Source organism: Dipteris shenzhenensis, chromosome 32 (genome assembly GCF_047967505.1).
Source record: "Dipteris shenzhenensis isolate YYH24624 ecotype China chromosome 32, Dip_SZ_1.0, whole genome shotgun sequence".
In the NCBI taxonomy this organism is placed as follows: Eukaryota; Viridiplantae; Streptophyta; class Polypodiopsida; order Gleicheniales; family Dipteridaceae; genus Dipteris; species Dipteris shenzhenensis.
Genome location: NC_141627.1, coordinates 2,333,974 through 2,360,679, shown reverse-complemented (window position 1 = coordinate 2,360,679; position 26,706 = coordinate 2,333,974). Strand labels below are relative to the sequence as shown.

The window sequence follows — 26,706 nt, the reverse complement described above, 5'->3', positions numbered from 1 at the left end:
CCTTGTGACCGGCAAGTAATGTAGTCTTGAATTCTGCATTGGTGAAAGGTGCATCCAGAGAAACATACATCTCATCCTTCACCAATACAGGGATACACTGCCAAATAACCTCTCTGGCATCATCAATGGCCTGTGTGCTGTTATGGATAAAATTGTCTAAGGAAAAAGGCATTAATATGTATGTGTGTTTGTATATGTGGCAATAGTATAATCAAATATGGTGTGCATAGGGCCCAAGGTTGAGGTGGCAAGGCATGACCATGTGCCACCCTTCCATGTAAGAGGACCCATAAGGTGTGTTGTACATAATCCATAATAGGAATATTATAAAATGCAAGGTGGCATGGCTCCTCCATGTGCCACCCCTCCATCTAGGATGCAATAATTGAGATATGGCTCAAAGTCCATGGGAGAAGCAATATAAAATGGGTGGAGATGGCTATTATATTGAGTTATTCCCTCCATATGGGATAGGCCCATGTGGGGGAGGTATAGAAGGACAAAGAGAGCTAGTTAAATAATGGGGAAAGTAGGATGAGGTGGCAAGATTCCTTGTGCCAACCCTCCACTTGTCCTCCTAGAGGTTTGAACCTATTATAAAATTGGAAAGAGACCAAGAGAGTATCATAGACTTGAGATATGGGGCTTGATTTATGTGGAAAATTGAGGCAAACGTTTGTCGCATACAATTGAGAGTGCGTACCCACCTAGCCCACATGGGAGACTTTTCCACACACACCATGCATGTGGGAGGATACATTAATGTGGAGAGACCCCCTCTTTTGGCTATAAAAGGAAGGGGCAATTCCTTGATGGGACACGCTCATTCTTGTAAAGCCACCTAGCTAGTATTTTGATATTTCCCTCTCATCCCTTCTTTCCAATAAAGTATGGTTCACCTCCCTTGATGTCTACATCTCAACATTCCTCTTCCTATCATGTACATGCTTCTCTTCCCCCTCTCCCTTTCCCCTTGTGTCATAGTCTCCCTTTTCCTTCCCTCCACTTCTAATTCCTTGTTCACTCCTATGACATCCCTTTGCCCTCATGATCTCCTTTTCTCTATGGCCTTTGAGCGTAGCCATACTTAGTCTCTAGCCTCTGATCTCGAAAACTTTTCCGGCTAAAAGTTTTGGTGTGGCTGCTGGGATACGAATCTCCACGGCTGGTGGCGAATCTTCTATTCGTACGGGTTACATCAACAAAACTATACCATTTGTGCTCTTTCTAAGCTACTGCGCGTGCATTCGCTTCGTGCGTCTCCTACGCTTCAGTTCTCTGGACTGCTGCGACTTCTGGTTGCGGACAGTTTTCTGCGCTTCAGTTCTCTGGACTGCTGCGATTTTTGGTTGCGGACAGTTTTCTGGACTGCCGCGACTTCTGGTTGCGGACAGTTTTCTGCGCGACAGTTCTCTGGACTGCTCTGGTCGCGGACTGTTTCCTGAGCCCCTGCAAAAGAGTAACAGCAGAACCCGCGCCCCCCCTACCTCTTCTCTTCCTCTTCTTCTCCTTCTCTTTCTCTTTCTCTTCTCCTCTCCTCTCCTCTCTTTTTATTAAAGAGTAGGATTGGAACCCAAGACCTCCCCCTTCACAAAAGAAAGTCTTATCATTGGGCCAACAAGTTGGAAGTGGTAAAAATGTAATGATTTTTGTTCATATATTGAAATTGCGGGAGCTGTAACTCTCTAACCATAAGGAGTTTGCCCTTGTTGTAAAAAGCAAAAATATTTCATTTTATGTTCTCTATCCACTTCTCTTGCTAGATCGCCAATTCAGAACTTCTCCAAGCCCACTTCACGGACGCACGCCTCACGAGAAGGGTGGACATTTATGTCACTTCTCGACGCGTTTAAGGAATTGGTGCCTGTTCCTCCGCACCTTACGGCTACCAATGCACGAGATGTATTCCTTGATCTTCATGTCGACCTTCAACGGCTGATTGTCCAGTGCATTATTGATGGTGATGATGGGTGGAATGACACACCGTGGATAATTCAGGGTGACGAACTACTGATACGCTGGGAGGATTTTGACTTTACTTCTACTCATTGTGCGGTGATCGAACTACTTGCTGCTTCAGAGGTAATCAAAACGGTTTCCTTCTTCGAAGGGTGGGATGCTCCCCAAGCTTGGGGGGAGATTTGGCGCATCTGCTTGTTGATTCCTGTGGAAAAGCTCGTCCTGAATGGTTTATTCACAATCTCATTACAAAGGTTTCTAGGCCTTGGCTATGGTTGGTAATGTTTCGACCAAGGAATCCATTTGTACCTAATCAGCCTTTTGTGCCTCATTTCGAGCTTCAAATTGTAATTCTTTTTGGGCTTAAGATAAACTATCAACAAAGAATTGCAAGTTTATTTGGTGCTGAACGTTTGGCTCAAGTGTTGAATTCTCCCCACCCTCTCCTCCTACCTATTTTGGACTACCGAGAAACTTGGGATGTCCGAATTCTCGTCTTGGTGTGATGACATCTTGGATTCTTCAATTTGATGGAGCTTACAAACCTTCGACCAAGGCGGCTGGCGTGGGTGTGAAGCTCACTTCACCGGGTGGTGAGGAGTTTTGTTACAGCAAGTCTTTGCCCGCAAGTACTTGCAATCAAGCTGAGTACTCGGCGCTCATTTTTGGCCTACAAAAGGCACAAGAACATCAGGCCAAGCAATTGGAGGTGCAAGGAGATTCTCAACTAGTGTGTGAACAAGTTAGTGGAAGGTGGAAGGTGCGGAGCAAAGGCTTGGTTCCACGACATCAACAGGCCTTGGAACTCTGCAACCAGTTTGAAGAGGTAAAAATTCAGCATATTCCTCGAGCTCGAAATCTTGTTGCTGATTTCTTGGCACGTGAAGCTTGTATTTCCATCACGCATGACGCGAGTGGAAGCGCCTCCCCAACAAAGCCGCAAGCCACGAAGGAGGGTGATCGTTTGTAAGGAATGCAAAGGTTGTGGTCATCATGAAACTAAGTGTTGGGCATACTTGATACGAGTTCACCGACTTCGGAAGATCATCAGGAGGGTTCTCAAGGACATTGCTCAAAAGAAGGATGCCAGACCGCACACCCCTTGAAGAAATAGAATGGCGACTACAAGAACTGGAAGAAGCTGAAGGTGATGTGCAAGCTCTACAACTGTTGACATTTGTCATGGCATTCTTGTTTGCCTTGATGAACAACCTCATGCGACGCCACACCTCTAACCCTCGCGTGTAATGATCAAAGTGATATCATGAGGATTGGTCCTTTTAAGATTGTCTATGTGCTATTCTATGCTGAAGATTCTTCTCGTGTAATATTTCACACTACTCCAGTCACACCCTACCCTGCCTATGTGTGCTTTTTGGATGTATCTTCACCCGATTTTCAGTTCAAGCTTCCTCTTACTATTGTTCGTCCATAGATAAGCCACTCTTTTCCATCTTCCAAGCATGGCTGACATTCCCGTGTTTTGTGGACGGGTAGAAGAAAATCCAAATGAGTATCTTGTGACTTTCAAGCGCCGTTGTGTTTCTCTCAACTTTCTTACTGAAGACAGATGGCTATTGGTTCTCCCCACATTTTTAGAAGGTTTGGCACAAGTTTGGTATGAGAAGCAAACCGAAGATGTTCGCCAAAGCTGGCCAAGGTTGACAGCAGCAATGATTGAGGATTTCGGCAAAGAAGAGGAGCCGGAGAATGTGTACCTGCAGGTGGCAAATTTGAAGCAGTCAGAAGGTGAGACGGCGCGTCGATATGTGGATCGAGCGGCCGTGCTCCTGGACCGTTTGATTGCCACACAGGAGGACAATGCCGGGTTTCGAGCTGGAATGACTCAGCATGTGCTGGGCTACCTTGTAGCAGGAGCGAGTGATGAATTCCGCCTCAAGCTTAAATGGGAGAATCCAGAAACTATGGTGCTAGCACATGAGATTGCTCAAAAGTTTGACAAAGTTCAGTCTGACCCCGCTTCAAAGAAGACGATTGTCCCTCCGCATCCCCCTCCATTCCTGCAACAACAACCTGGGGGGTCTAACTCAGGGGCATACCCCCACCCCTCAGGGATGTATCCACCGCCTCCACCTTAGATGTATGGTCCTCCCTTAGATGCTTACCCTCAACAAGGTGGATATCCTCATCCTCCGCCTCGAAGATTTCCCCAGCCTCGCCCACGAGCCCCCCTCCTCTCTACTCCCGTGGCCCCTCCAACTAAAGAGGCCCCCCCTGCAACAGAACCTGGAGTCAATGACCTAGCCAAGGCCCTGAATGATCTTTGGCTTGACATGGTGGGCATCAGAAATCAAGCCAACCGCCCTCCAAGAGATCGTGCTAATGTTGTATGCTACGAGTGCCACCAGAAGGGTCATTATCGCCCAGAATGCCCCAATATTCCAAGGGTGAATCTTCTAAGTGAGTCGGGCACTGAGGATTCTGATGTGGAGATCCTTGATCTCGGGAAAATAACTCGTGCTACCTCGGACCCCTCTCCAACCGGGCCGCCCCAAGAAGAAGGTGTCCTTCTCAGAGCCCTCAGATGCTGAGATGGCAGACCCACCAACAGAGAAGACTAAAAGATCTCGCAGGAGTAAGTGGTCACCCTCGGATTTTCCCATCGGCTCAGGGCAAGAGGACTATTCGGTCGTTCAAGACCTTGCTCATCGTTCTTTGAGCATCACACTCCCGCAACTAATAGCATTAAGCCCTAAGGTGAGACGTGAGGTGCAGCAAGGTCTCTCAACAAGGAAGAGCAAGAAAAAGGGAAAGGTACGAGAGGTATCTTCTATCTCTGAAGAAATTGATCGGCACCCACACACAGTAGATGTCATCATAGATAATTGCCGTGTCAAAAATGTGTGTGTTGATGGGGGAGTTGCATGTAATATCATGGTGCCCCGCATCATGAAGAAATTGAATTTGAAATGTACAAGGCGTTCCTCCACTCGAATCAAGGTAGCAGGCAGATGGTCGACGACTCGCCACCATGGGAGTCATTGAGGATTTGCCCATCACTGTCAACGGGCTGACCACCACTGTCAATTTCTATGTAGTGGACATTGAAGATATAGGCAGAAGTTACCCTGCCATACTCGGGAGACCATGGTTGAGAAAAAGTGATGCAGTCAGCTATTGGAAGACAGGACACATGTCTTTTGGTGCTTCCAAGGAGCAAATCCCTGTGCAACCTGGTGCCATGGAACCGGAAGAAGAAGAGGAGCATGACAGTGATACTCTCTCATCTTCAGTGTCTGAGTCCATGGAAGAATCAGATGGGGGGGAGGAATTCTCAGAGGAGGAAGTTTACATGATGGGGGTGTCTCCGACCCTGCCACCTGCAGAAAAGATAACAGCTAGTCCTCAACAGCTCGAATCAATGCTTTCTCCAGACCTCACTCCAGGTGAGAAAGATGAGTTTCTTGAAATGTTCAAAGATTTCCTTGACCTCTTTGCAACTAGCTACCACCACCTTCGCCATGTGACTGCCATAGAGCACAAGATAGAGCTGAAGCCTGATGCAAAGCCTGTGGCTCAGAAGTATCGGAGATTGGGACCCCTACAGACCGACGCTTTGCGATCAGAGTTGCAGAAGCTTGTAGAGGCTGGGTTTATTGTTCCGGTTCACAATACTGAATGGGTTTCACCAGTGGTAGTCATCCCAAAGAAAAACAACAAGTGGCGGGTCTGCATCGACTATAAGAAGCTCAATGCTGCCACCAAGAGGGATCATCATCCTCTACCCTTTCAAGACCTCATTCTTGAGAAGGTAAGTGGACATGAGATGTATACTTTCTGTGATGGTTACTCTGGGTTTTATCAAATCAGAATTGCCGAGGAAGATGTGCTTAAAACCACATTTGCCACACCCTGGGGGACATTTGCATTCAAAGTAATGCCATTTGGCCTCACCAATGCTCCTGCCACCTTTCAAAGATTCATGCAGATGGTGTTTGCTCCTTATTTGGGGGATTTCTTGGAGGTGTTTTTAGATGATTTCTGTATATTCTCATCACGTAAGGAGCACATCATGAAGGTTAGATTGGCCTTCCAAAGGGTCAATGATGCAAATGGCAGTCTCAACCCTGAGAAATGCACCATTGGAGCCACTCAAGGGAGGTTATTGGGACATGTTGTCTCATCCGAGGGCATCAAGCCTGACCCCGAGAAGGTAGAAGCCATCCTCAAGCTCTCCCCACCTACAACAAAACGTCAGGTACGCTCATTTGTCAATCTAGCAGGATACTATTGCCGCTTCATTGATCAGTATGCTGCTTTGACACGACCCATGACTATGCTATTAAAAGATGGGGTTGATTTCTCTTGGAATGAGGATTGTGATCATGGGTTTGCACAAATCAAGAATGCTCTGGCTTCAGAACCCATTCTACGCAATCCAGACTGGTCAAAGACCTTCTATATCAATCCTGGGTTTGGAGAGCACACTCTGGCAGGTATTCTTCTCCAGCAAGGGGAGGATCGGTTCATGTACCCCGTTCGATTTGCTTCTCGACAATTGCTCGACACTGAGCGACGCTATTCAGAGGCTGACAAGCATGCCTTGTCTTTGGTGTTTTGCATTGAGAAATTTAAGCATTATGTGGCTGGACGGTCCTTCTTTATACTCACTGACACTGGTCTTGCAAAGCAGGTTCTTCAATCACCAAATCCCATGGGCCGGTTGGCCAAATGGTTGGCAGTTCTACAAGAATATGATTTTTCTTTCAAAATTGTAAAAGGGGGTTGTTCCAACTTGAAGAATGCTTTGATTGATTTAGAGGAGTGCCTTGATGTAACCCTGGTAGCAGCCATAGAAGTCGGGGATCCTTGGTATGGTGGTATATATAAGTTTTTGACCGCTTTCTCCTTTCCTTCAGAAAGTACAAGCTATGAGAGAAAGAAGATCCGCAGAGATAGTAGGCGCTACACCCTCCTTGATGGGGTGTTGTACCGTCAAGGCATGGATGGGGTACTCAGACGGGCCATTGATGCAGATGAAGTGCCTAAGGTATTGAAGCATTATCATGATGGGTTTTGTGGAGGCCACTATGCCAGTGACTATACAGCTAAGAAGATTTTACATGCTGGATACTATTGGCCGACATTGTTCAAGGATGTCACTTTGTATTGCAAAACCTGTGAACCATGTCAATTCTTCGGTAGGAAGGATTTGCGTCCCGGGCAACATCACCCAGTGATGTCCATCCATCCGTTTCAGAAGTGGGGAATAGATTTTGTCAGGCCCTTGCCCATGACTGCCCGTAAAAAGAAGTATCTTTTGGTAGCCACTCAGTATGTCACTAAGTGGGCTGAAGCTATCGCTCTCTCTGCTGCAAATGGCAAGGCAGTTTCAAGTTTCATATTTGAACGTATCTGCACAAGGTTTGGGACACCCATGGAGATAGTCTCTGACCATGGGAGTCCATTCTTAAATGAAGCAGTGAGTTACTCATGGATCGCATGGGCATTGATCATCACACTTCTAGCATCTATTATCCAGCATCCATGGGTCAAACAGAGCGGACCAATGGCCTCCTCTGTAAAACCATAGGAAAAATGGCCGCAGGGAATAGGAGCCAATGGGATCAGAAGATCACTGAAGCAGTGTGGGCTTACAACATCACTCATAAAACATCTACAGGTCACACCCCTTTTGAGTTGGTGTATGGTACTGAGGCAGTTTTACCACTTGAGATAGAGATTCCGGCCTTGAGATTGGCGCAGGAACAGAGGATGACAGAAGATGAACATGTAGAGGCCAGATTGGTACAACTTGAGAAGTTAGATGAGACCCGACGCCTTGCACTACATCAAACAGAGATCCAAAAGAATCGACAAAAGGCCCGATTGGATGCTAAGATTCGCAAGGGATGGGTAAGACACTTTGCTAAGGGGGATGTTGTGCTATGCTTTGATAACAGATTGGACCACCAAATGGATAAGAAGTTTCTGCCACTGTGGGCTGGTTCATACAAAGTCATCAAAGAACGTAGCAATGGGTCTGTACAAGTTCAGGAGCTGCATGAACCATATGGCAAGAAGGTGATCAACAAGCGCTACCTCAAGCCTTTCTTTGTGCGTGATGGTCCCACGCATGGAAATGCGGTGCATTCCCTGCCTGGGGGGGGGAACTGTTATGGATAAAATTGTCTAAGGAAAAAGGCATTAATATGTATGTGTGTTTGTATATGTGGCAATAGTATAATCAAATATGGTGTGCATAGGGCCCAAGGTTGAGGTGGCAAGGCATGACCATGTGCCACCCTTCCATGTAAGAGGACCCATAAGGTGTGTTGTACATAATCCATAATAGGAATATTATAAAATGCAAGGTGGCATGGCTCCTCCATGTGCCACCCCTCCATCTAGGATGCAATAATTGAGATATGGCTCAAAGTCCATGGGAGAAGCAATATAAAATGGGTGGAGATGGCTATTATATTGAGTTATTCCCTCCATATGGGATAGGCCCATGTGGGGGAGGTATAGAAGGACAAAGAGAGCTAGTTAAATAATGGGGAAAGTAGGATGAGGTGGCAAGATTCCTTGTGCCAACCCTCCACTTGTCCTCCTAGAGGTTTGAACCTATTATAAAATTGGAAAGAGACCAAGAGAGTATCATAGACTTGAGATATGGGGCTTGATTTATGTGGAAAATTGAGGCAAAGGGTTGTCGCATACAATTGAGAGTGCGTACCCACCTAGCCCACATGGGAGACTTTTCCACACACACCATGCATGTGGGAGGATACATTAATGTGGAGAGACCCCCTCTTTTGGCTATAAAAGGAAGGGGCAATTCCTTGATGGGACACGCTCATTCTTGTAAAGCCACCTAGCTAGTATTTTGATATTTCCCTCTCATCCCTTCTTTCCAATAAAGTATGGTTCACCTCCCTTGATGTCTACATCTCAACATTCCTCTTCCTATCATGTACATGCTTCTCTTCCCCCTCTCCCTTTCCCCTTGTGTCATAGTCTCCCTTTTCCTTCCCTCCACTTCTAATTCCTTGTTCACTCCTATGACATCCCTTTGCCCTCATGATCTCCTTTTCTCTATGGCCTTTGAGCATAGCCATACTTAGTCTCTAGCCTCTGATCTCGAAAACTTTTCCGGCTAAAAGTGCCTAGATCTGCAGTAAGAAGGGATGCAAAAAAATATGAAGCTACACACACGACAGCATCAGGATCTGACTGTAACACCCCGTCTGAGTCAACAAGCTGCGAAACTCTATCTCTACTATGTCTGGGCCCATGAGTAGAGAAAAAGTATTTGTTGACCCTGCCACCCATCTGAATCGAAAAGGATTCCCGTGCATGAAAGGCATACTCTGCTCTCTGATCCAACAATGTCTACAAATGAGCCCTTGCTGCAGCAAGGCGCTCCTGAATCCAAGCATCTGTGGGCCTCTTCTGCTCTTCCCTCTGAAGGGATGCTAACTGCTGGCGTATACCAATCTCACATCTGAGAATCTCACGTCTCCTAGAATCAGCGACTGAATGATAGTAGTCACTAATTCCGGATAAGGCTGCAGCTACTTGAGATGGATGGACAGCTCCACCCTGTATGTGAGAAACCCAAATCTGTAAAATATCCTCCTTGAGGATCTCCTCTGCATAAAAAGCATCCGGAATCCTGACACTGGTAGAGCGTCCTCTCCGTTGAGGCTCAAGAATCTGCAACACCACTGGAAAATTATTTGAGGTGAAAACCCCAGTAGAAATGCATACAGATCCTCCTCTGTCAAGTGCCCAATCTTCTACATAAAATCTGTTAATCCGTGCATGAATGGGCATGTGTATTCTCCTGTTCGACCAAGAGTATAGGAGTGACTGTGGCATAATATGAAAGGCATCATCCAACCAAGTGTCTCTGCCGCTGAACTGAAAGAGAAAGGCATCCCAGGCTGCCCTCTCCAAAGAATGAATTCCACCCTGTCTGCCTCCCTTTTTGTCTAAGGGCAACTCAACCATGTTGAAGTCACCACCAATGATCCAAGAATTTGCAATGGGGGCCCAAGAGAGTAACTCCTTCCAAAAGGAGATCCGCTCCTCTCTGTTGTTGGGAGCATAAAGATTGAGAAGACCAATCTTACGCCCTCCAATCAAAACAATGATCCATTGAGCTCTAGAAGGGGAGATAATACCATGACCAGCAATCAAGGGGAGAATAGAAAGAGAGACCGAAATGCAAGGACCTCCCCTTGTGCCCATAGCAAGCGACCAGAAGGTATGTCCCGAAAGCAGTTTGCCTGACTTAGAGCAATCATTGGCATCCAGCTTATGCTCCTAGATAAAAAGGATATCAATAGCACCTCCAGTGACGCCTGGATGAAGCTGGTTCTGGATCAGCTTCCTACGGCGACGGTGTGGAACTCCGCCTAGGCCCTGTATGTTCCAGCAGACTATCCTCATCGATAGGAGGATGCTGGATGGAAAGGCTTACCCGACCTAGTAGAGGAGACCAGCTTCCCTTAGGCTGAAACACTCCTGCTGAGGGCAGGAAACTCAACAGGTGAAAGGATCCCCACACCTGCTGAAAGGGAGGCCCTGTCAGAAGGAATCCCAATGATCGGGACCCCTAAGGTGGAGGGCCCAAACTCCTCATCATCCATGAAAGTCACCGAATCTGCCAGTGCCGAAAAGGAATTCTTGATAAGCAAGTCTAGCCGAGGAGTGCGAAGAAGACCTGCACTCGTGGAAGATGGAGGAGAAGGACCTGCCAGGCCTCTATCAGTGGAACTAGAGCTAGGGGTTGAGGAGGCCTGTGACTGGGGTGAAGAGGAATCAGGAGCCCTCATCTGCGCCTGCACTTTCTCAGTTGTCCTGACTGTGGCAGGAACAGTCTGTGGGGAAGAAGTACCTGTACTTCCCTCGTGGTCAGAAACCAAGGGGTCAGAGACCAAAGTGACTGGGGCTGGTGGATCTAAAGGCCCCTCTTGATGTGGAACTGTAGTGTCTGGGGCTGCAGCAACATCCACCTCTGGAGTCTAGAGGGCGTCTATCTGAAAAGAATCAAAAGTCTCCTCCTGAGGTAAGGGAGCCGCTCTTATAGCTCTCCATCGTGGTACTGGGTGTGCTGCGGGAAGTGAGCGTCCTGCTGCCCCTGGTGGTCCTGGGGTGCGCGAAGCAGGGCGCCCTGTTGCTCTTGGTGGTCCTGGAGTGCGTGGTACAAGGTGCTGGGGAGGTGTAGTCGTGGTAGTACATGAAGGAGCCACACCAGAAGACCTCTTGGGTCTTTTTCTCTTCCTTGGGCAGTCTCTAGCAAAGTGCCCAAGGGTCCTACAAATCCTGCACTAGTCCTGTCTACCTGAAATCTTGACTCTCTGTCGAAAGAGAGAGCGGTCTGGACGTTGAAGCATAATGTGGTCATCTGAGATGTTAAGTTTAGAGACAATGACCCTAACACGAGGCACCCCGTCTGCATCGACTGCCTCTACCAAGGAACAAGGCATGCCAGGTTGGGAGGGGATCTCCGTGACCACTCCGAATGTAGCTCCGATAGTGGCAAGCAGTCGATGGTAGACCTGAGGAAGATCAGGAAACCTAATGAACAGTGATGTGACCTGCCTGTCCTCCTCGACCGGATCGAAGCCCAAGGTGTAGGGCAAAAGAAAGATCCTCCTCGAACCCAAAGCCAGAGGATTAGCTTTGAGAACAAGGGTTGTGGACTCGTGGGAGTCGAAAACCACTTGGAAGAATCCACATCCCAAAAGTCGAATATCCTTGAGGTGAGGGGCAAGGTCTCCTGGTAACACCGCTAGCATCCAGTCTCTAGCCTGTGATCTGGAAGGGCGAAAAATGATGTGGAGCCCTCTAATTCCACATCTTTCTTGAGCTGCTACAGTTCGTCTTTTCTGAAAAAATGACGGTTCTTGCAGCTGGTGGAGGTGGACGGAGATTGGCTGAATGGGGATCCATTCGCCAATCGATGTGAAAAAGCCGATTCCAACACTGAAAAAGCTCCGTTCGTGAAACTACTGCCCAGGACTCCCTGAACGCGGGCACGGAAGAAGGAGAAAGAGAGGGTAGGAGAGAGGGGAAGGGAAGGGAAAGAGAGGGGCAGGAAGAAGGAGAAAGAGAGGGGAGACGGAGGTAGGCTGAGGGGGAGGCGTGGGGAGTTGAGATAGGGAGGAAGGGGGCGGGGAGGGAGAGGGAGGAGGGTTTTTTTTTTTTTCCCGGGGGGGGTCACCTTGGGGGGGAGAGCAGCGGGGGGGGGGAGAGCATGGGGGAGGGAGGGGGGCGGGGGAGGAGAAGGGGGCAGGGCGGCTGGCGGGGGAGAGGGAGGGCGGAGGAGAAGGGGGCAGCGGGGAGGGGGAGAGCAGCAGGGGGGGAGAGGGAGGGCGAGGGGGGGGGGGGCACGGGAGGAGAAGGGGGCGGGGGGGCTGGCGGGGGAGAGGGAGGGTGGTAGAGAAGGGGGCAGTGGGTAGGGGGGCAGCGGGGGAGGAGAGAGGAGAAAGGGCCAGCGGGGAGGGGGGCAGGGGGGGGGGCTGGCGAGGGAGAGGGATGATGGGGGAGGGGGCGGGGGAGGAGAAGGGGGGCGGGGGGGCTGACGGGTGGGGGAGAGGTTGGGCAGGGAGGGAGAGGTAGGGGGTAGCAGGGGGGGGAGAGGGAGGGCAGAGAGAAGGAAGGGGAGAGGGAGGGTGAGGGAGGAGGGAGAGGGGGCTGGCGAGAGGGGAGGGAGAGGAGGAGCAGCGAGGGGGGGGCAGCGAGGGAGAGGGAGAGGGAGAGGGGGCTGGCTGAGAGAGGGAGAGGGAGAGGGAGAGGGGGCTGGCTGAGAGAGGGAGAAGGGAGGGCAGTAGCTCACAGGGAGGAGCAGCGATTGGCAGTTTCTGACTTTGTAGTTGCTTCCTTTTTGGCTCTGATCAATCAATTAGCTTTTTCTTTTGTAGACTTCTTTCCATTCCATATCTTCTTTTTTTTTTTTTTCATGAAAAAGACTTCTATTAAGTAAGAACAAAAACCCGCGAGAGCAAGCTCAAAGCGGAATACATCATGAAATCATGAGGATAATAAAAAACCCCTCAGAGTGAGGTGGAAAGAAACCAAGGCTGAGGCTGAAAGTGCCATCTCAACCCTGTAGTAGATTCAGAGAAGAAAGGAGAATCCTTCCATTCCCTAAAGAAAGAAGCCCTCCTAGCTGAGGCTGCACGGGAGTCCCCCTGCATACCCGTCCATACGGCCATCAGAGTGTGTACGATGTCTGTCCAGATATGTCTGTCCAGATACTAGCCAATGTGTGCGAGGGATGAACCTGAGTACCCTCCATAGCCTCTGTGCATCTGGCTCTCCAGATATGCCAGGCTGCTATGCTCGCTATAATCTCCCAAGAAGTATCCACAGAGGCATGTACAGCTGTAAAAGGACGGTGTGGAACCACATCCAACGAGCAGAACTCAACTCGATGACGTCGAACCGAAATGGCCCGAGAGGAGTCAAGTCCCTCATAGAAAACCTGAGGTCCTGTAAGAGAAAGCCAAGCCACCGAGCCCCAAGTCATAAAAAGTGGGGAATGGGCAAAGTGACTGAAGATCCTGGCTATCCCCATCCAAATCAATCTCGCCTGTCTGCAATCCCATAAGCAATGCTGAATAGACTCCGAAGCAGAAAGGCAACGAGGGCAAGTAGGGTCGGCTCCGAATCTGGACCTCCAAAGGTTCACTGCAATCCCTTCATGAATAGAAAGCCAAAAGAAGATAGTGATCTTTCTATTCCTGTGGGATTTCTAGAGCCTCCTCCAGAAGTACCTCTGCTGATCCGCAGTAATACCAAAAGTCTCTCAATGAGGAACTCTGGAGGGTCTCCAGCCTCTACTACTGAGCTGAAATCTCCTGGCATTACTGACCGTGTAACGAAAGAAGGGGATGGTCTTCTCTCGATGCCCCGCGTCAATCCACTCCCACTCTCCGGGGTCCCACTGTAAATACCTGATGGGAACTCCTCCATAGAGCCAAAGTCTCCAAGACCCGGTGGAGAGTAACTGGGGGTCAGGGTCTAAGAACCACTCTGAATCTGATCCCTGCATCAAAAGGCCTACGACCCTGATAGGCTGAAAAGCAGACTCAAGCAAGATATCATGTGTAGATCTGAGCAATCTGCCACCATCCTGGACACTGAAAACCAAAGCATCCTCCTGTGCATCTTAGAAGGCTAAGACCTGAAGTGGAACCCCGCCTCTCGAGAAAGTACCTGCCCAAGTGGAGGAAGTGAGAGGCATATCATCTGTGTCTATCCAAGCCTCTGGAAGGGCTGTCTCAATCTGCAAGATCCTCCCTGCACTCCCTCTGAGATGTCCTGTCAACCTTGACTTGGTTTCCTCTGGAAGCCTACGGAAAGCTTTCCAAGATCCCAAAGAAGAAGCAGGTCCCCTCTCCCACCTAGCCCACTGCATGTAGAGTGAGGCACCCAGTGGTCTGCCACGATCATCTAAAATACTGTCGTTCCACATGATGGGCTGCCTATCAATCTCTTCCCGGGAGGAAGGAGGAATCCTCCGAAGAGAGCTTCTGAAACTAGCCCAAGCTTTCAGAATGGCAACCATGAGAGGGGATGAAGGTGATCTGAGGTGTGCTGAGGTGAAGATCCATCTAACACTGCTCATCCAGTCTCCTCCTGAGGAAGGTGTGCACCTCTGTATGCTGCTGATAAGAAAGTCCTTCCACGGTTCCTGTCCTGGCATAAGTCCTCGCACCACTATCTTGCAAAGTAAAGCTCTGCACTGTAAATTTGGATCAATAATATTGAGACCCCCATCCTGTGTAGGGAGGATGAGGGTCTCCCAAGCCACTCTGGCTAAGGCATCTGCTGTGCCATCAAGCCCACTCCAGAGAAAGTTTCTGATCGGTCTTCTGAGCTGAATGATGCAGTCCCTAGAACGGCACCAACATGAACAAATAAACCAGGCAGTGGCCAAGAGGACCTGGTTGACCGCCACAACTCTAGAGGCAAGATCCAGCTTGGCTGAGCTCCAAAAGAGAAGCTTCCTTCTGATGCTCTCCAACACGGGAGCAAACTGCTGCGTGGTAGAAATACCCAAGCCGACCTGGCAGCCCAAATACCTGATAGGCACACCCCTCTGAACCCAAGTGAACCCTATGTCAAGCCCCCAAACTGGAGTGTCCTCATCACTGATCCAAAAGCCATTGGATTTATGCCAATTTATCTGCGCCCCTGCCGCCAAACAAAATAAATCCAATGCTGTCCTGAAAGAAGTCAATGTCTGTGGAGAGGCATCCAAATAAATCGCTGTGTCATCAGCCAACTCACTGTCAAGCAGCTCCTCTTCTCTTCTGATGGGAAGTCTCAGCCCAAAGATGTCAGCTTGAGATCTAACATAGATGCTCATAGCTTCGGCCATGAATAAAAAAAGGAAAGGAGCAAGGGGGCATCCCTGACGGACTGATCTCGAAATCTGAAATCTCTCACCCCTTACCCCACCAATAAGTACCTGGCTATGGGCTGATCTATACAAAGAGGAAACACCTCTGATCCAAACATCAGTGAATCCAAAGCGTAGAAGGGTGCCCTCCAAAAAACTCCAATCTACTCTGTCATAAGCTTTTTCAAAATCCAACAGTAGAATGGCAAGATTCTGGCCACTCTGCCTGGCCCACTCTGAAGCTTCCTAGAAATAAAAAATGTTATAAAAAATACTTCTGCCATGCACAAATCCCGTCTGAGTGTCATGAATAAGATCAGGGAGAAGTGGCTGCAATCGGAGGCTGATAGCCTTGGCTAGAATCTTGTAACAAGTCCCCAGAAGTGTGATAGGCCTCCACTGGGACAATAAATTTCTGCTACCTCCTTTTGGATTAAGGTGGATGAGGCCCTCTGTAAGCGATTCAGGCATCTCGCCAGAGTCCCAAATGGCCTGCATGGCTGAAGTAATATAGTCTCCAATCATATCCCAAAATGCAATGAAAAAAGACGGGGTGAGGCCATCTAAACCTGGGCACTTGCCCTTGTGAAGGGCTGAAAGTGCAGTCCTGAACTCTGTGTTGGTGAAAGGTGCGTCAAGTAGAACATGCATATCCGGATTCACCAACACTTGGATACTCTGCCAAATAGCCTGTCTAGCATCCTCTATATCGTGTGTCTCAGGATCAGCAGTAAGGAGGGTGGCATAGAAATGTGAAGCTATGCGTAAGACGTCATCTGGCTCTGTCTGTAAAACCCCATGTGAGTCAATAAGCTGAGATACACTCTCTCTACTATGTCTAGGGCCAAGAGTAGAGAAAAAGTGTTTATTGACTCTACCACCCATCTGAATCCAGAAGGACTCCCGTGCATGAAAGGCATACTCTGCTCTCTGATCAAGCAATAACTGCAGATGAGCCCTCGCTGCAGCAAGGCGCTCCTGAATCCAAGCATCTGAAGGCCGTTTCTGCTCTTCCCTCTGCAAAGCTGCTAACTGCTGGCGAATACCAATCTCACGTCTGAGAATTTCTCGTCTCCTGGTAGAAGCAACTGAGCAGTAAAAGTCGCTAATACCAGAGAGGGCAGTGGCTAAATGAGATGGATGTGGCTGCCCACCCTGGACATGAGCAAACCATATCCGTAGGGCTGCCTCCGTAAGGTCCTCCTCTGTGTAAAAGGCATCTGGAATCCTGATGCTGGCAGATCGGCCTCTCAAGTGAGGCTCTGAGATAGCTAGAACAACAGGGAAATGGTCTGAGGTGGAAACCCCCGCAGCAATGCATACCGATCCACCTCTGTCTAGTGCCCAGTCATCTACATAAAATCTGTCAATGCGTGCATGAATAGGCATCTGTTGCCTCCTGTTCGACCAAGAGAACAGGAGGGACTGTGGCTGAATAAGAAAGGCATCATCACACCAAGTATCTCTGCCACAGAAATGGAAAAGGAAGGCATCCCAAGCTGCTCTCTCCAAAGAGTGAAGTCCGCCTTCTCTACCCCCTTTTTTGTCTGAAGGTAACTCGACCATGTTAAAGTCACCTCCAGTCACCCAAGAATCGACAATGGGGGCCTAGGAGAGCAAACTCTTCCACATAAGGACACGTTCCCCTCTAATGTTGGAGGCATATAGGTTGAGGAAGCCAACCTTACGCCCTCCAATCAAAAGAATAATCCACTGAGCTCTAGAGGGGATAATGACTCCGTGCCCAACAACTAAGGGGAGAACCGACTGCGAAACTGAAATAGAAGTGCCTCCCCTAGTGCCCAATGCAGGCGACCAAAAAGTATGTCCTGAAAGCAACTTGCCTGACTTGGCACAATCTCTATAATCCAGCTTGTGCTCTTGAAATTTAGAGGGATTTTGCTCTGGAGAGGAAGGTAAACATGTAGAGCTTCACCCTCAGAAAGGAATCGCGCAGAAGATAAACACGACGCCTAGCATCGTAGAAGAACCGTGGACTGGTTTTTTGACAAAATCTACCCGAATGTTGCTCCAAATGAGCTCAGACTTGATGAGCGGCAAGGTCGTGATATCGCCCACCTCCCTCTGGAAGGAATTAGACAATGTTGCTCTCCATAGTGAGAACTAGGAAGAAGGTCGTCGCAGCTTCCTGAGACAATGTCGCCCCGAAAATGGTGAGATAGCTTGTATAGCTCATTCTGCAGATTCGCCCTGACCTTGGGAAGACTCTCCTGAAAGATGAGATGCTGAGAATGCAAGTTTGAAGAGAACTCTCACTTCCAAAATGGACTTTGGAAGGGAAGGTGGAAGATGGAGGTGAGGAAGAAGATGATGATGTGGCACAAATGGGCTCAAGGAGGATCAAAGGGCTCTGATACCATGTTGGAGAACTGAAATGAAAGCATGGAGTGAACACAAGCTGAGAATTCTTGATTTTTGGAATGAAGAAAGGTGAGGTCCTTAAGTAGGCACCTCTTACATGATCACTGACATCACTGATGACCTCTGAGCTCCACAATCATCTCCTCAATCAGCTCCTAGATTCTCTCAATCATCCTAGGTGGCTTCTACCACCACCTAACAGTGCTTATGGGCACCTAACTGTGCCTCTAGCACACACACATAGAAACCAAGGTGTGCCTAGGGCATACACCTTGAGATATCCCATCAACCTCCCCATGTTCACCTCTTTGTCACCCATGTTCACCTCTAAGTCACCCGTGTTCAACCCTAGTTCATCCCTGTTCACTCCTATGTCACTGCCCCATGTTCACCTCTCTGTCACCCATGTTCACCTCTAGGTCACCCCTATTCACCCCTAGTTCACCCCTGTTCACTCCTATGTCACCTTCCCATGTTCACCTCTAGGTCACCCATGTTCACCCCTAGTTCACCCCTGTTCACTCCTATGTCACCTCCCCATGGTCACCTCTCTGTCACCCATGTTTACCTCTAGATCACCCCTGTTCACCCATAGTTCACCCCTGTTTACTCCTATGTCTCCTTCCCATGTTCACCTCTCTGTCACCCATGTTCACGTCTAGGTCACCCATGTTCACCCCTAGTTCATCCCTGTTTACTCCTATGTCACCTCCCCATGTTTACCTCTCTGTCACCCATGTTCACCTCTAGGTCACCCCTGTTCACCCCTAGTTCACCCCTGCTCACTCCTATGTCACCTTCGCAGGTTCACTGTCTGTCACCCATGTTCACCTCTAGGTCACCCCTATTCACTCCTATGTCACCTCCCCATATTCACCTCTCTGTCACCCATGTTCACCTCTAGGTCACCCCTGTTCACCCCTAGTTCAGCCCTGTTGACTCCTATGTCACCTCCCGATGTTCACCTCTCTGTCACCCATGTTCACCTCTAGGTCACCCCTGTTCACCCCTAGTTCACCCCTTTCACTCCTATGTCACTCCATGTTCACCTCTCTGTCACTCATGTTCACCTCTAGGTCACCCCTATTCACCCCTAGTTCACCCCTGTTCACTCCTATGTCACCTCCCCATGTTCACCTCTTTGTCACCCATGTTCACCTCTAGGTCACCCCTGTTCACCCCTAGTTCACCCCTGTTCACTCCTATGTCACCTCCCCATGTTCACCTCTCTGTCACCCATGTTCACCTCTAGGTCACCCCTGTTCACCCCTAGCTCATCCCTGTTCACTCCTCTGTGACCTTCCCATGTTCACCTCTCTGTCACCCATGTTCACCTCTAGGTCACCCCTATTCATCCCTTGTTCACCCCATGTTCACCCCTTGTTCACCCTATGTTCACCCCTCTGTCACCCATGTTCATCCCTATGTCACCCCTTGTTCATCCCATGTTCACCCTAGGTCACTCCTTCACCCCTCAGTCACCCATGTGCACACCAATGTCACCCCTTGTCAACTACTTCTAGAACAAGTCATCCTTCTCTCTCTCACGTGGCCTATACAAGAGGTATATAGTTCAAATTCAAATTTTGCCATCTTTTCCATTCAAATATTGCCTCTTGTCCACACCACTTTTACTCTCACCTCCCACCAGTGCTATATTTAGCGCTGGCCAAGCATAGGTACTTGGTGATCAAATCAACCATTGGGATCCTCAGTTTTGGCGCGCATCTTGCCCCTCCCACGTCTTATGCTATTTGTGGCACTTGCTAAATTAAGCACACCTTTGACGCCTCTCTTCCTTGCAACCCCCTCTCCAACGAGATCACTTGGCAGCAACTAGTCCCTCTTGCAGCGCCTGGAAGCTCCCTACACCTCCTCCTCTTTGATCGCATCTTCTTCAAGTAGCTCCCTCCATCAACGAAGTCTCCTGGCAGCTCCCTCGCAATAGCCTCTCCTTGGATCGCACCTTTGCTAGGTGCAGCGCATCTCTCCCTGTAGCCCATCTCGCCCCTCTGCTTGGGTCGCACCTCTCCCTGCAGCCCATCTTGCCCCTCTCCTTGGGTCGCCGGCAGCACCCTCTTGTGGTTGCGCATCTTATCCCTGGGCGGCCTATGCAACTAGCATTTCCCTCAGCCTCTCCACTTGCTGCCCTCAGCCCATCTTCTTGCTGCACATACGCCTCAGCTCTTTGCCCCCTTTCCCTCTATTGCCAATTGGCCATCCTAGGCATGTGCCTCAACTTGAATCGTCAACCCCCACCGCACATACTCTTCTCTTCTTTTGCTGCGCCACCTTGCCCTCCACCTTGCGTTCTCCTCTCCACCCTCTTGCACTGACCTTTAGTGCAGCAATGTTTGCACATGGGACTGGTGTAGTTGTAAATATTGATATCAGGCACAAACGCATTGGTCACGTTATGTATATGTACAACGACTTAAATTAATGCAGGCCCAAAATATTATTGCAGGATTGCCTAAGTTTAAGGTTGTAGAAATGCATAAGGTATGTGAAGCCTGTCAATATGGAAAACAGGCAACGAAACCATTTCCTAGACATGTTCAAGAGAGTAAGAGGCCCTTGGAATTCATCCACTTTGATGTATGGACTACTAAAGCTGCATCTATTGGAGGTTGTCATTATTTTGTCACTTTTATTGATGACTACACCAGAAAAGTTTGGGTGTATTTTATGAAAAAGAAAAGTGAAGTGTTTGGGCATTTCAAAGCTTTTAAAGCTATGGTTGAAAAAGAAACAGGCTTGCAAATAAATGCCTAAGGTTAGATGGAGGGGGAGAGTACCTCTCAAATGAGTTTGCAAGGTTCCTGCAGGATCATGGCATAAAGCAACAATATTCATGCAATCATACCCCACAGCCTCCTCTGCGCAATCTTGCTCTCTTCTCCCTACCTTGCCATCCAGGTCTCCTTGCTTCGCCATCAGCTCCCCCTCTACCTCAACACCACCTTGCCATCACCTCGCCATCCCTTCTTGCTTCACCATCAGCTGATAGCTCCCCTCCTCGCCATCACTTGGCAGCTCCCTTCTTGCTTCATCAGCTCCCTCTTGGCCATCACCTTGCCAACCCTTCTTGCTTCGCCATCAGCTCCTCTCCTCGCCATCACTTCATCATCAGTGCCTACTTCATCAATGATGCATTCAACTCAGCATCCCCATCTTGGCCCAAGCATTACTATCATCTCGGATGGAGTCCATCGATAGTAGTTATGGCAGCTGGGACCTCTGCCTTGGGATCTCATGGTGGAGAGGCATCAGAGCGACACAGGTTATTGAACTTGAATCTTACTTTGGGAGCCACTGGTGATGCGAAGACACCACCCCGGTTGTCTCGACGACTGACCCCTGATCCGAGTATGGAGGCTGCTGAACAGACCCAGTGGAAACTTGACTTGGCGAGGTTATTTTTGCTGGGGGTAAGATACCATTTCAAGCTGATTGTCCTCCACTGCCTCAGAATGATATGTTGGATATCTACTTCGCATCCTCCTTAGGAGATCTATTCACCCATGAGGCCCAGATAGAGTAACAGAGCCAGGATCACAAACGGCTTCTGTATGCATTAAAGCGGAAGCGGTCTTCTGTTTGCATGGAGGAGGAGGACCTGGATCAAATTTTCACACTTCCCTTGCAAGAGACACTTGCTTCCAACAAGAAATCATCCCAAGCTCCAAGTTGCTACCTACACGTCGACACACTGGCTCCGGTGGCAACTCTCGAGGACCCAAAGCAGGAAGGGATGAAAGCAACCTTCGAGGAATATGGCGAACTCATCGACATGGCTGACCGAATAACCTATCGGGATAGATATGCATGGGCTAAAAGATCCCTTCATATGGCTTAGCACATTATAGATGACAGCTTCATTCAGATGGGTGCCTCCCTCTTTAATACTACGGGTCATGTTTGCAAGCTTCTATCATAGAAGCAACACCTCCGCTTGGAACATGAGAAGCAGGTAGCCAACATGCATAAAGAATGGGATACAACATTACAGGTGAAAGAAGCGGAGGGGGGAGCAACTCTATAGGCAAGGGAGGCTGCGTGGAAAGCTCAGCAGGACGAGTTTCAGTAGTGTCTTGAAGCGAATGAGGCAGAGTGGACAGCCAGCAAGAAAGTCTTGGAGGACAGTCATTCACCCCAACAGGCTGAGATCCAGAGGGAGCTTGCAACTCTATAGGATAGCTACACGTCACTGGTAGAGAACAAGCATATTGTGGATCAATAGGTGGAGCTGGAGAGCCAGATGAAGCAGATTCTCAAGGAGAAGGACCGTCTCCAACTTTCACATTCCAAGTTGCGGGACGACTTCCATGGGCTGCACACTGAAAATTCTGCACTCAAATCTAGATGTGACAATTACAGGTCTGGCTACCACAGATATAAATGCATGAGGACATCCGCAACCTCATGGACACAATTGAGGAGGAGGCAAAGACCACCCCTGGAACATCAGCACACCCACCACACCCTCCCCCTCCCCCTCCATGACCTTCATCCAGCAAGCAGTAGCTCCTGAATCTTTCATTCGGCATTTGTTTTTCCGAGCTCTGTGCATTTGGATTCTGCAGTTCTCATGTAAATAAAGGAATTTTGGAGTTGTATGGCCATGAGCCAGTTTTATTTCAGTTTTGGAGTTGTATGGCCATGAGCCAGTTTTATTTCAGTTTTGGAGTTGTATGGCCATGAGCTAGTTTTATTTCAGTTTTGCAGTTGTATGGCCATGAACCAGTTATATTCCAGTTTTGAAGTTGTAAGGCCATGAGCCCTTTCTTTTTCAATTTTGGGGATATCAGACTCAAGGTCACTTTCTTAATTGCAATTTATACTTAAAATTCTCTCACATAGAACCTCAATCATTCACTGGGACGGTGATTGATAGTGGCGGGGGATCTGTTGTACTCTGAGTCTCCGGTCAGGGCCTCCCACCAAGAGTCACACCTGGGTCACATCATGGTCATCTCAGCAACATGCCAAGGTTGTTAGACCTTGGTCATACCTAGTCGCATCGTGTTCACATCTTGGTCAAATAGTACATGACTTGACGTGACTTGGACATGACTTGACATGACTTGGACATGAATTGACCTAGACATGACTTGACATGACTTGGACATGACTTGACATGGACATGACATGACTTGACTTGGACATGACTTGACATGACGACTTGACAGTACATGACTTGTACAGGACCTGGACATGACTTGAATATGATGGGAGCAATACATGACTGAAGAGTACCAAAACTCAACCTCGACCCACCATGGTCAAAGTTGATCAGAGGGAACTAGCGCAATGGTGCACGGGGTACACCTATTGGTGCACATAGGAAGCAGTTCAACAAAGTGCACAGGTGCACAGGTGGTACTTGTTGGTGCACATGGGAAGCAGTCCAACAGTTAAGAGGTATAGGTGGTGCACCAACCCTCGCAACCAACTAGTGTCAAGAGCACATGGAATAGATAGGAGTACACATGGAGCACGGGATTCACTGACTCAAAACAGGCTGGAATGTTGTAGAAGCCATCAAGGACGAAGCGGCCAACAAACGGTGATAGGATAAAATCTGTATATATTTTTCTCCACATAGATTGTGCATGAGGGTAGACACTGAACACATGATAGTGTTAAATTGCGGGTTGTGTGTGAATAAGCCAATGTAATTGGCTGCACATATAAAAGACCTTTTTATTTTGAACTTGAAAGACTAAAAGTTTTTTGCAGGGAATTATCAGGGAGATGATGAAATGCAATGTGGTTGTACCAGACTTCCAGAGCAAGGGTATCCAGTGTGTGGTCAAGTGAAATGTTTTTGGGGTCATGTAAAGTCAAGTCATGAAGGGTTTTTTTAATATTTTCCTGAGTCAATGTGTACTTGCATGTTACGGGAATTCGATATGTTTTGGTGCCCACGTCAAGGGGCTTTTCATGTGTGTATATGGGGAAGCATGCAAGCTTTAATGTGCATGCTAATGTGTGTGGTAATTGTGTGACTAAAGGTCCAAAATGTGCATTTAATGTGATTTGGGGGAAATGTCTTGAGAGTGGTAAAATGTCACTAGTGAGGTGGCAGATTAGGCTAAGGTGGCTGGACAAATTGAGAAGTCATCGTGCACATACATGTGGCTACGTAATAGAAGAGGGAAGCTTCTGGTTGATGAGCGAGCATGGTACGTGGAGTCTTGGGCTTGCAGATAAAGGAGAAGAGGGAGGAGTCGGTGAGGGGCGGATGAGCTGTTTGTAAGAGAGAGGTAGAGGTGAACAGACGGTGGAAAGAGAAGGGGTTTGTAAGAGAGAGATGGGAGGTTGGACATAGGGTGGAAATAGAAGGGTTTCATAAGAGAGAGATAGGGGTTGGACATAGGGTGGAAAGGGAAGGGTTTTGTAAGAGAGAGGTAGAGGTGGACAAAGGGTGGAAAGAGGAGTTTGTAAGAGAGAGGTAGGGGTTGGAAAGAGAAGGGGTTTATAAGAGAGAGATGGGAGGTGGGACATAGGGTGGAAAGAGAAGGGTTTTGTAAGAGAGAGAGATAGGGATTGGACATAGGATGAAAGGGAAGGTTTTTGTAAGAGAGAGGTGGAAAGGGAAGGATTTTGTAAGAGAGAGGTAGAGGTGGACAGAGGGTGGAAAGAGAAGGAGTGTGTAAGAGAGAGGTAGGGGGTGGACAGAGGGTGAAAAGAGAAGAGAGATGTAGGAGGTGGATAGAGGGTGGAAAGAGAAGGGGTTTGTAAGAGAGAGGTGGGAGGTTGGACATAGGGTGGAAAGAGAAGGGTTTTGTAAGAGAGAGACTCAACATTTTGTCCAACATGAGACTCTCATGGCTTGAGACTCAACATGCTCAGAGGCTCACGTTATAGCATGGCTACATGACCAGCTCATAGGTCTAGGAATACACCAATATCCTGGAACTCGGCCAGGCCTGATAACGAGACCTATCAAAGCCAATACATGGCTCCCACAATACATCCCCCTCTAAACCTATCTCCCATAGTACATCCCCTCTGGGCTCCAGGGGCTAATGAGAGACATGGAGCCACACACCAAAACAAAATAGGAAAATACATCTTTTTAGAAGGACTTTCCAAGGTAGAGAACCTTTGACTCAACACACATGATTTATTTGCATTCATTTTGGGGGACAACCTAGGGCAGAGTACCCTTGACTCAAACAAGAAAGTAGTAAAGATATATTTCATTTATTTTATGCATAGCAAGGGTAGAGAGCCCATGTGACCGAAGTAGCTGCCACACAAAAGTGTGCTCATCCTGCTCGTCGATGATGTGTCGAAGATGCTCATGTTGAGAATGCCTCGGAAGATGTGTCGATGAAGACCCTGGAAGCAGCTACCAAGGGCTATCACATCATGACTCTCAATGTGCCGATCAGAGTCATTGAATGCGTAGAAGAGGCTCAAAAAAATGAGCGAAAGTGCTTTAAAAAATGAGCGAAAATGTACTGTAGGAGATGACGAGGTGTGAAAAGAGTATTCCCTGCTGTCAAAAGCCTCAAGTCAATGTACCGGAGTGTTGGTACAGTCGAAATGACTTTTGGGTAAGCTCAGGAAGCTCAAATCATTGGTGTAGGTCACGGGAGTCCAAGTATGAGCAAAAAAATGTCAAAAAGTAGCCTAAAACTGCTCGGAATCGCCTTTTGACAAGTTGTACAGACTTGTGGCACTGTCACCATCCACTTGCTGAGGTCTGTACGATCGTCCAGATGTTCGGACAGACGTCCGAACAGCTGTACGGACGAAAAGTCGCAAAAAAAATTCCCTTGAAATGGTGCGAGGCAGGGTTGTTTATGTTTAGGTAGTGCAAAAATGTCAAAAAACATCAAAATCGGATCTCAAAAGGTCAAAAAGCAGCCGCTGGACTGCTCCAAAACAAGTTTTTGGCGACCAACTGATGAGGAATCTCTGCCAATGCTGAGGGAGAACCACGAACTGATGCGGGAGTGAGCTGAACTCACAAACGAGGACCATGAGCAATCACTAGGACACCTGAGTACTTGATGGCGAGGAACCATGGCGAGGCCAAAGGAAGGGAGGCTCTACCTTAGAGGAGAGGGGAGCTTCCATTTGCGGGATTCTCTCATCCTCTAGATAGAGCAAGAAGAAGGGGAAGGTGTAGGAACAAGTGGAGATAGGTTGTGATTACAAGCGAGTAAGAGTGCACACACAAGAAAGCTCCAATAGAAATGTTCAAATGAAACAATACAAGTACTTGGTATATATAGTACCCAAGTACTACTAGTCAACCATAGGGTTGACTTTATGCCTACAACACCATATCTTTGTAATCTCTTACAAATCCTCCCTCAAAGATATCGCTGAAAGTACCCTGGAAACATCTCAGGTGTACCCTGCAGTACCTAAAGTACCATGGTTTCACAAATTCATCCAGATGGATATGCAACCTATGGGAGTACATGAAAACAACGTCATTGTGAATCACTTCACTCTCCCGTTGAGGGGACCCACTCACTTTCGCCGATTCTTCTCTGTCTACGCGGGCTCCAAGCCCTGCAGGCCAGCCTGAACTGTAAGTCAATCCCACTCTGTGCCAATCACCACCGAGACATCCATGCGAGAGGGATCGGATTCGAAGACCTAGACATTGCATTGGTTAGGGGGGATTCCCTAACGGGAACCCCAGCAACTCAGTGCTTTATCTCCGGAGAAGCGCTTTTGCGCGTTTCGCTTCGAGGGTTCTCTCTTTCCGGAGCGCGTTTTGTGCCCCGCACGCCATTTCTCTCGGGAATCGGGGAAGGGAATCACTTCACAATCCCCCTTGACATTGTGAGAATGTCTCTGATCCCCAAGCCATGTCGATGTCATAAGAAAAGATCTGTTGACAGGGCTTTGGTGAAGATATCCGCCACATTGTCCTCAGATGGACAATAGATGAGATCAGTGAAGCCATCAGAAATACAATCCCATACATAATGATAATGATTTTCAATGTGTTT

General features: G+C 48.4%; 1 protein-coding gene across 1 annotated transcript in view; it reads left to right on the top strand.

The window, feature by feature from the left end:
• LOC147880170 (uncharacterized) overlaps positions 1-26,706 on the top strand; it is a 368,868-nt gene that overhangs the window by 156,396 nt on the left and 185,766 nt on the right. The gene's annotated exons all lie outside the window — the stretch shown is intronic.